The 8,199-nt window shown below is 38.8% G+C and overlaps 1 pseudogene; it reads left to right on the top strand.

The window, feature by feature from the left end:
- The window catches only part of LOC101716237 (E3 ubiquitin-protein ligase RBBP6 pseudogene), a 101,594-nt pseudogene extending 98,676 nt beyond the window's left edge, over positions 1-2,918 (top strand).
- The last annotated feature ends 5,281 nt before the right edge of the window (positions 2,919-8,199 follow it).

The following is an 8,199-nucleotide window of genomic DNA, read 5'->3' on the forward strand; positions in this document are numbered from 1 at the left end:
ACTAGGACTGGAAGCCTCATTTGACCCAGCTATTCCCCTGCTGAGTATCTGCCCCAAAGAATTAAAAGAATCATACCACAGTGATATATGTGCACCCAAGTTCATAGCAGCACAGTTTGTAATAGCTAAAACTTGGAAACAGCCCAAATGCCCATCCACTGGAGACTGAATCAAGAAAATGTGGTTTTTTAATAAAATGGAATACTACTCAGCTATAAAAAATGAGAAATTAGAGACATTTATAGCTAAATGGATGCACATTGAGGCCATATTCTTAAGTGAGATAAATAGGACACACATTTAAATACTGAATAGTTTCTCTGGTGTGAGAAACTGAAAGTGTAAATAAGGACTAAAAGGTATAATAATGTGAAATAGGAAGAAAATAGGCAAAAGGGAAGGGGAATTGGGAGGGGGAGGGAGGATAAGGAAGGGAATGGAATTAAAATAAGAACCAAGAGAGATTATGTAAAGGTGCAAATTTCCAATGATGAATGTCATTATATTGTATACCTAAAATGTACCAATAAAATAAAATTTTTAAAAATAAATAAATCAGTGTCTGAAAAAGACAAGAGAGAAAAAGATAAACCAAAACCAAAAGGTGACAAGACCAAATGGAAAAATGATGGATATGCTGTGTCCAAAAAAGAAAATGTTGTAAAACCTGCTAAACGACCCCAAGAAAAACTAGATGGAGAACATGAAAAATCTCCTAGGCCTGAACCGCCACTGAAAAAAAGCCAAAGAGGAGACTCCAAAGACTGGCTCTGATAAATCATCATCTTCCTCTCAGAAGGATGAAAAGATCATTGGTACCCTCAGGAAAGCTCACTCTAAATCAGCAAAAGAACACCCAGAGATAAAGCCAGTCAAAGAGGAAAAGACAAAGGATTATTCCAAGGATGTCAAATCAGAAAAGCTAACTAATAAAGAAGAAAAGGCCAAGAGGTCTAATGAGAAAAACAGCCCATTGAACAGTAAGGGAAAAAAGAGAAAAAGGTGGAGATAAAGATTTTGAGTCTTCGTCAATGAAAATTTCTAAACCAGAAGTAACTGAAATAATGAAACCATCACCAAAGTGCAACATGGAACCTGATATTGAAAAGATGGATTGGTCCCCAGCAAAAGACAAAATTCCATCCTCATCTGCCCCAGCCAAAAAAAATTAAGCTCAACAGAGAAACTGGGGAAAAAGTTGGGAGTACAGAAAATGTATCTAGTACAAAAGAGCCCTCTGAAAAGTTGGAGTCAACCTCTAGCAAAATTAAATAGGAAAAAGTCAAAGGAAAGATCAAACGAAAAGTAACTGGAACTGAAGGATCCAGCTCAACTCTTGTGGATTATACCAGTACGAACTCAACTGGCGGCAGTCTTGTGCAGAAATCTGAAGAAAAAACAGATACAAAGCAAACATTAATTAAAACTATGGAAGAATATAATATTGACAATACAGCTCCTGCTGAAGATGATGATCCAGGTTCCTCAGTCCAAATGGGATAAAAATGACTTTGAATCTGAAGAAGAAGATATTAAATCCACACAGCCTATAACAAGAGTAGGAAAGCCTTCTAGTGTTATTACAAATCTTGCTACTAAGCCATCAAATACGGTTAAGTATACTGAGAAAGAAAGTGAGCCATCAGAGAACATTCAGAAACTCACCAAGGAAGTGAGCCATAAAATTATGCAACATGAGGTAAAAAGTTCAAAAAATTCTACATCTAGTGAAAAGGGGAAAACCAAAGATTGAGCTCATTCAATATTAGAAAAGGGAAATCCTGAAAAAAGGAAGACTAACACTCAACAGGAAAAAGATAGTAATTTGGACCATTTAAATGAACAAGGAAATTTCAAAAATCTATCTCAATCTTCCAAAGAGACTTGAACTTCTGAAAAGCATGACTCCATTCATAGTTCCTCAAATAAAGACTTTACTCCCAGTAGAGACAAAAAAAAAATGACTGTGACAACAGAGAATATTCAGGATCCAAATGGAGAGATGAAAGAAATGAATTAACAAGAAGAAAAGAGTCTTCTTCTAGGAATAAAGATTCTGCATCTGGACAGAAAAATAAGCCAAAGGAGGAGAGAGATTTGCCTAAAAAAGGAATGGCAGATTCCAAACAAAAGTAGTTCTAGTTCCTCAAGAGACAAAAAACTTCATGATCATAAGTCCCCTTGTGATACTAAACACTCAACTGAAGAGACAAAATCTGTAGGTAAAAATTCTTGTAGGGATCGTGAGAAACATGTATTAGAGGCACGGAACAGTAAAGAATCAAGTGCCAGTAAGTGACCTTATATACCTAACCCACCAGACCCACAGATTGAAAAGGAACACATTGCTGGGCAAATTGACAAGAATGCTCCAAAGCCTAAACCCCAGTTAAGTCACTCCTCTAGACCCTCCTCTGTCCTAACTAGAGAAACTGATGAAGCTGCTTTCGAACCAGACTATAATGAAAGCGACAGTGAAAGTAATGTATTTGTGAAAGAAGAGGAAACTTCTGGAAACATTTCTAAGGACCTGAAAGATAAAATGGTAGAGAAAGCAAAAGGGAGCCTGGACGCACCAGCAGTTGAACAGGTCGGCATTAAGCAGGAGCCAGAGTCAAAGCAGCCCTAGTGTTAGTCCAAGTAGAAGTCACAGCCCTTCTGCAAGCCAGACCCAAAGTCACAGTAGCAGTGCCAGCTCAGCAGAAAGTCAGGGCAGCAAGAAGAAAAAGAAAAAGAAAGAAAAGAAGAAGCACAAGAAACACAAAAAACATAAGAAGCACACGAAACATGCAGGCACTGGAGTAGAATTGGAAAAAAGCCAGAAACACAAACACAAGAAAAAAAAGTCAAAGAAGAGCAAAGATAAAGAAAAGGAGGAGGAGTAGGATGACTGAAAAGTGAAATCTGTTCCTGTGTAAAAGGACAGTTTTTTTAATTGATTTAATTACTAAGTCATCCGTATTAAATTTTGTTATAATGTAAAAATTCAAGCCTTCTAAATAATGACATGGAAGACCCTGTGCTGCACTTAAAATATCGCTGCTTGATTATTTGATTTTTACATCAGAGCTTTATAACATGAACTTTTGTACAGAACTGTGAGTTGTAACCGTGTAACATGAGACGCTTTGCTAGGGCCTATTATTTTTAACCACCATTAAGTAGTTGAGGTGGAGTTTACTGTGAAATTTTCACATTTGAATTTTTTTAATTGCCTGGCAAAAGCTGATACAAATTCTAAAATATCAGCAGAATGATTTGCTGAATTCATTACAACCCCGTTATGTCATGTTTTAATTATAATAAAAGTTTTCAGTAAACTTAAATAAATAAATAAATAAATAAATAAATAAATAAAAAGTAACCCTTCAATCAAGGAAAAGACCCAGAATGCAGACAAAGAAGTAAAAGCAGCAAATAAACATGAAAAAATGTTCAACATTACTGGTCATTTGAGAGATGCAGATGAAAACAACACTGAGATTCCACCTCACCTCAGGAAGAATGGCAACTATCAAGAAATCAACCAATAACAAATGCTGGGGGGGTTGTGGGGAGAAAGGAACCCTTCTCCATTGTTGGTGGGAGTGCAGACTGGTGCAACCACTGTGGAAATCAGTATGGAGATACCTCAAAGAACTAGGACTAGAGGTCCCATTTGATCCAGCTATTCCCTGGCTGGGGATCTTCCCAAAAGAATTAAAAGAATCATACCACAGCGATATGTGTGCACCTGTGTTTATAGTGGCAGTTTGTAATAGTGAAAGCTTGGAAACAGCCCAAGTGCCCATCAGCTGCAGACTGGATAAAGAAGACATGGTTTTTTTATAAAATGGAGTACTACTCCGCCATAAATAACGAGAAACTAGAGACATTTATAGCTAAATGGATGCACATTGACGTGATCCTCTTAAGTGAAATAAATAGGACACATGTGTAAATACCAAATAGTTTCTCTGGTGTGAGAAACTGAAAGTGTAAATAAGGATTAAAATGAATAATTGATGATTTGAAATAGGAAGAAAAGATCCAAAGCGGGTAGGGGAAGTGGGAGGGGAAGGGGAAAGGAAAGAAGGGAAAGGAAAAATTATGAGAAAATGAAAAAATGAAAACAAAGTCTTTGTAAATAGGGAAGGGTGGAGGGGGTGAAGGAGCACAGGGAATGGGAGAAAAATAAGAACCAAGATACATCATGTACGGGTACAAGCACCCAATGAGAAATGTAAGCATATTTTATACCTATAATGTACCAATAAAAGAATTTAAGCAAAAAAAAAAAAAAAAAAAAGACCCAGAATGGAAAAAACAAGATAAAAGATAAATAATTAAAGGTTTAAGCTAGGAGTTTTAACCGTAAAGAAGTTCAAGAAAAAGAGAATAGAGAAGTCATTTTTAAGAAAATGGATGCACCCTGAGATCATAATATTAAGTGAAATACATCAGACACATAAGCTTCAATATTATATGGCTTCTTTTATATGGGAAAAGCATAGTACAAATAATTTAAAGAATGATAAAAGACAGACAATGGGAAAGAGGGAGACAGATCTTTGGCAAATGGAAAGAAGATCTAGAGATGATTGGAAGGGGAAAGGAAGAGGAAATAAAAAGAATTAAAATGTGTTATGTACATGTACCAACTTTCCACAATGAATGTGATTATTATTTACTGCAAACATGTACTAATAAAAATAATAGAAAATAAATTTTTAAAACTGTTGACAAGAAATTCACTGGGAAATGCTGCAAAATGTGTCCTTAGGGACAATTGTTTTTTCTGTTATCAGTAGTATTGTGTCATTCAATTTTTAAATACACTGTATGTGCATATACTACCTTGATAAAATTACAGTTCACCCCAAAATATAAACTGTTATGAAAAGGGGGGAAAGAAAGCATTAGATTTTGCCTAGATACCTGAATATAAGGGTGATGGGGTTTTCAGCCATTCTTGATGAACACAATTTCTGTTTATGGTAAGTATAAGTGAGCCAAAATAGCTAAGTCTTCTGCCTTCCCCACCCCATACCTAGTTTTATAGCACTGATTTACTGCAAACAGCAAAAATTTCTGGGCTTCACAGGGTAGAAAATAGTGTTTGCATTTCAAGACATTTTTGTTTAAATTCAGAATGTGCAATCCAGATATCTCTTTGGCACCTGTCATCATGGCCCAAGAGAAATGAAACTCAGATGAAAGAAAAGGTGGGAAACACTTTAGAATAATCCCCTGGAAAAGACTGCAGATATGTACACAGCCACAGAGGGCAGGGCTACCTCCAATGCTGAGAGTGCAGGTTGGGACAGGCGTCAGCACAGTTCCGGGAAAGCAGGTAGCCTCAAAATCTCCACAACCTGGGGAAGCAGAAAGAGTCCACAAGGGCCATAAGATGGATCTCTGTGTTAGTCCATTTTCTGTTATTTTAACAGAATACTTGAGACTGGGTAATCTGTAGAGAAAAGAAATTTATCTCATGGTTCTAGAGGCTAGGAAGACACTGCTTCTGGTGAGGGCCCGGCACAGCTTCAACTCATGACAAAGTAGAAGAGCAAATGGGTGCTTGAGAAAGAGAGAAAGGCTGGACCAAACTCCCAGAATAGCTAACCTATTCCCACAAGGAAGCACTAACCCATTCCTAGAACTCTGCTGCCATGACCGCAAAAGCTTCCTAAAGGTCCCACTAGTTCTCAGCACCTCTGTACTGGGGACTGTGTCTCTACATGCATTTTGGTGGGGACAAACTACATTCAAACCATAGGAGAGTCTTTGCCTTCAAAAACCCAGGACCACATCAGAGCATGCAGAATAGGTTGTTAAATATGGATTCCTGGGCCCCACTCTGAACTTGCTGTGTAGAAACTAAAGACCTGGCACGCACATTTTAAGGAGAGCCCCACACCCATCCCTGACACCCTCATTCTCCAACAAAACTGGGAAAATCACCGAGACCCATGGCAGTGCTGCTCCAATGGAACCACTGTGGGATTTTTAGCAAATACAGATGTCTGGGACCCACCCTCAAAGATTCAAATAATCAAAATAGAAGAGTATTTTGGGATGACTTTTTATTTCAGTATTAGGGATCAAACCCAGGGGCGCTATACCACTGAACTATATTCCCAGCCCTTTTCATTTTTTGTTTTGAAACAAGGTCTTGCTAGGTTTCCAGGCTGGGGTCAAATTTGTGATTCTATTAGGGCCAAGGATTTAGCTCAATGGTGCAGTGCCTGCCTCTCAAGTGCAAGGTTCTGAGTTCAATCCCCAGTACCAAAAAAACCAAAAAATTGTGATTCTACTGCCTCGGCCTCTAAAGTAGTTGGGATTAGAGGGTGCACCACTGTGTCCAGCTTGAGGGTGATTCTACTTCATAACCTTTGCATCAATAGTTCTCAGATTTACATGTATTTTTAAATCTCCTAGGAAGCATTGTAAAAATACAAATTCTTAGGTTCTGTTGCTTCTAAGAACTAGACTGAGCCCCAAGTATCTGCAATTTTACTGGCTTCACAAGGCATCTGGATATAGCCAGTCCAGAGGATTCACCATTGGAACAAACATGCTCTGACACTTACATTGATCTCAAACCCCATCTCCATGAGACCCCTTTGGTGAACAACTATCTTACTTAATAGGCTGAAAGAATATCACATGGGAATCTGAATTCAAATATCCAGATATTTCCCTAAGCAAACATTCATCCATTGTGTCTACACTCAAAAGTTAAAAAAAAAAAAAAAAGACATATCTGGAATGGGGTTTGCCTTGGACTTAACATTCAACTCATGATTTTTTTTTATCCCATTTCCTCTCATTGAGTGACCTTGAACATGTGCTGCTGGGAGAGGGTGTGTTTATTTTATCCATTTATTTAAACCATCTCTGTTGAAAAAACAGGCTCATCATATGCTTGGGACCTTGATGCTATGCTGGTGGGTGGTATGGCCATATGTGTGTGTTACACAATGCCTCTAGGATAGAGGACTCAGGCCTGGCGCCAGGCTTTGCCCATTCATTTGAAGTACATGTTAACAAAGAGTCAAGGAAAGGGATCTGAGTGCCAGTTCCCCAGAAATATGTGGGGGGCAGCCCCAGCCCGTGTAGAGGGAAATACCACTCACATTTCCAACCACTGGCAACCAGATGACAAGGAGCCAATGTGACACCATAGCTTCAGGCACAAGGAAAGGAACCATCTTGGGACCTTCCAAGGCCACCACAGAGAGTGCAGCTCTCCCTTAGGGCAAGTGTCTCTCACTAACAGTAATTATAAAAGTGACTAAATGAGGCTGTCCCCAAGGTCCTCCAGACAAGACAAAGCTGCCTGTGTCCAGCAGACCCAACTGCCCTCCTGCCTCCAACACTTAGGCTCTGAATTAATCCTCCAGCATCTACTGCACTCTGAGTGTGAAGTGCTGGCAAGGACCATGGAGAAGCACTCACACTTAGAACATTCGTAGACTCTGACCACACGCAGGAAAAACTCAGGAGCTGACATGTCCAGGTCCATCTCCTCACAGATTGTAAGGGAACCTTCACATTCTCCTGTGGAGGGAAAGGGGGCATGGTCCCAGGTGAAGAGAGAAAGCATCCAGGCTAATGTGATCTGGCATCTGGGAGCGGGTGTACAATCTTCTAAAATAGAAAGAGGGAGTATAGCAATATGAAAAATTCACTCCGTCAAACAAGAATCCTCAAGATTTATGACTGCATTAGGGGCATCATTAGAATTTTGCAGTGCACCTAGGACATCATCAGTGTATCAAAATGATGTTGATAATGATGGCAACAGGGACATGACCACCCTTCAACACTTCTCTGAGTACCTACTTACGGCCAAGCCCTAAGTATTTTACATATGTTCATTTCATTTATCCTTAAAATATTTTATTGATGCGGAAGAGGAGGCCCAGAGAGGTTCAGAGGTTACTTGTTGGAGGCCTCGTGACTAAAAATTAGAATTCAAGACAGCCTTATAATCATAGCTTTTCACTGCCAATTAGTCTATGTGATGGACAGTCCAACATTTCTCATTTCTGTTCTTTCTGGGAGAAAAGGAATGAAAATGAAAAGGGGTAGGATGGTTTTGAGGAAAATGTGGGAAGAATTTAAAGACTGAAGAAAATGTAATAAAAGAACGAGATGGTCCTAAAGAACAAGACTCTTGAAGGTCTTGTCTTCCTGGTAAAGGAAATACTGAGT

This window comes from Heterocephalus glaber, unplaced genomic scaffold (genome assembly GCF_053883595.1).
Source record: "Heterocephalus glaber isolate CG9 unplaced genomic scaffold, H.glaber_assembly_v1.0 deba00000594, whole genome shotgun sequence".
NCBI classification, from domain to species: Eukaryota; Metazoa; Chordata; class Mammalia; order Rodentia; family Bathyergidae; genus Heterocephalus; species Heterocephalus glaber.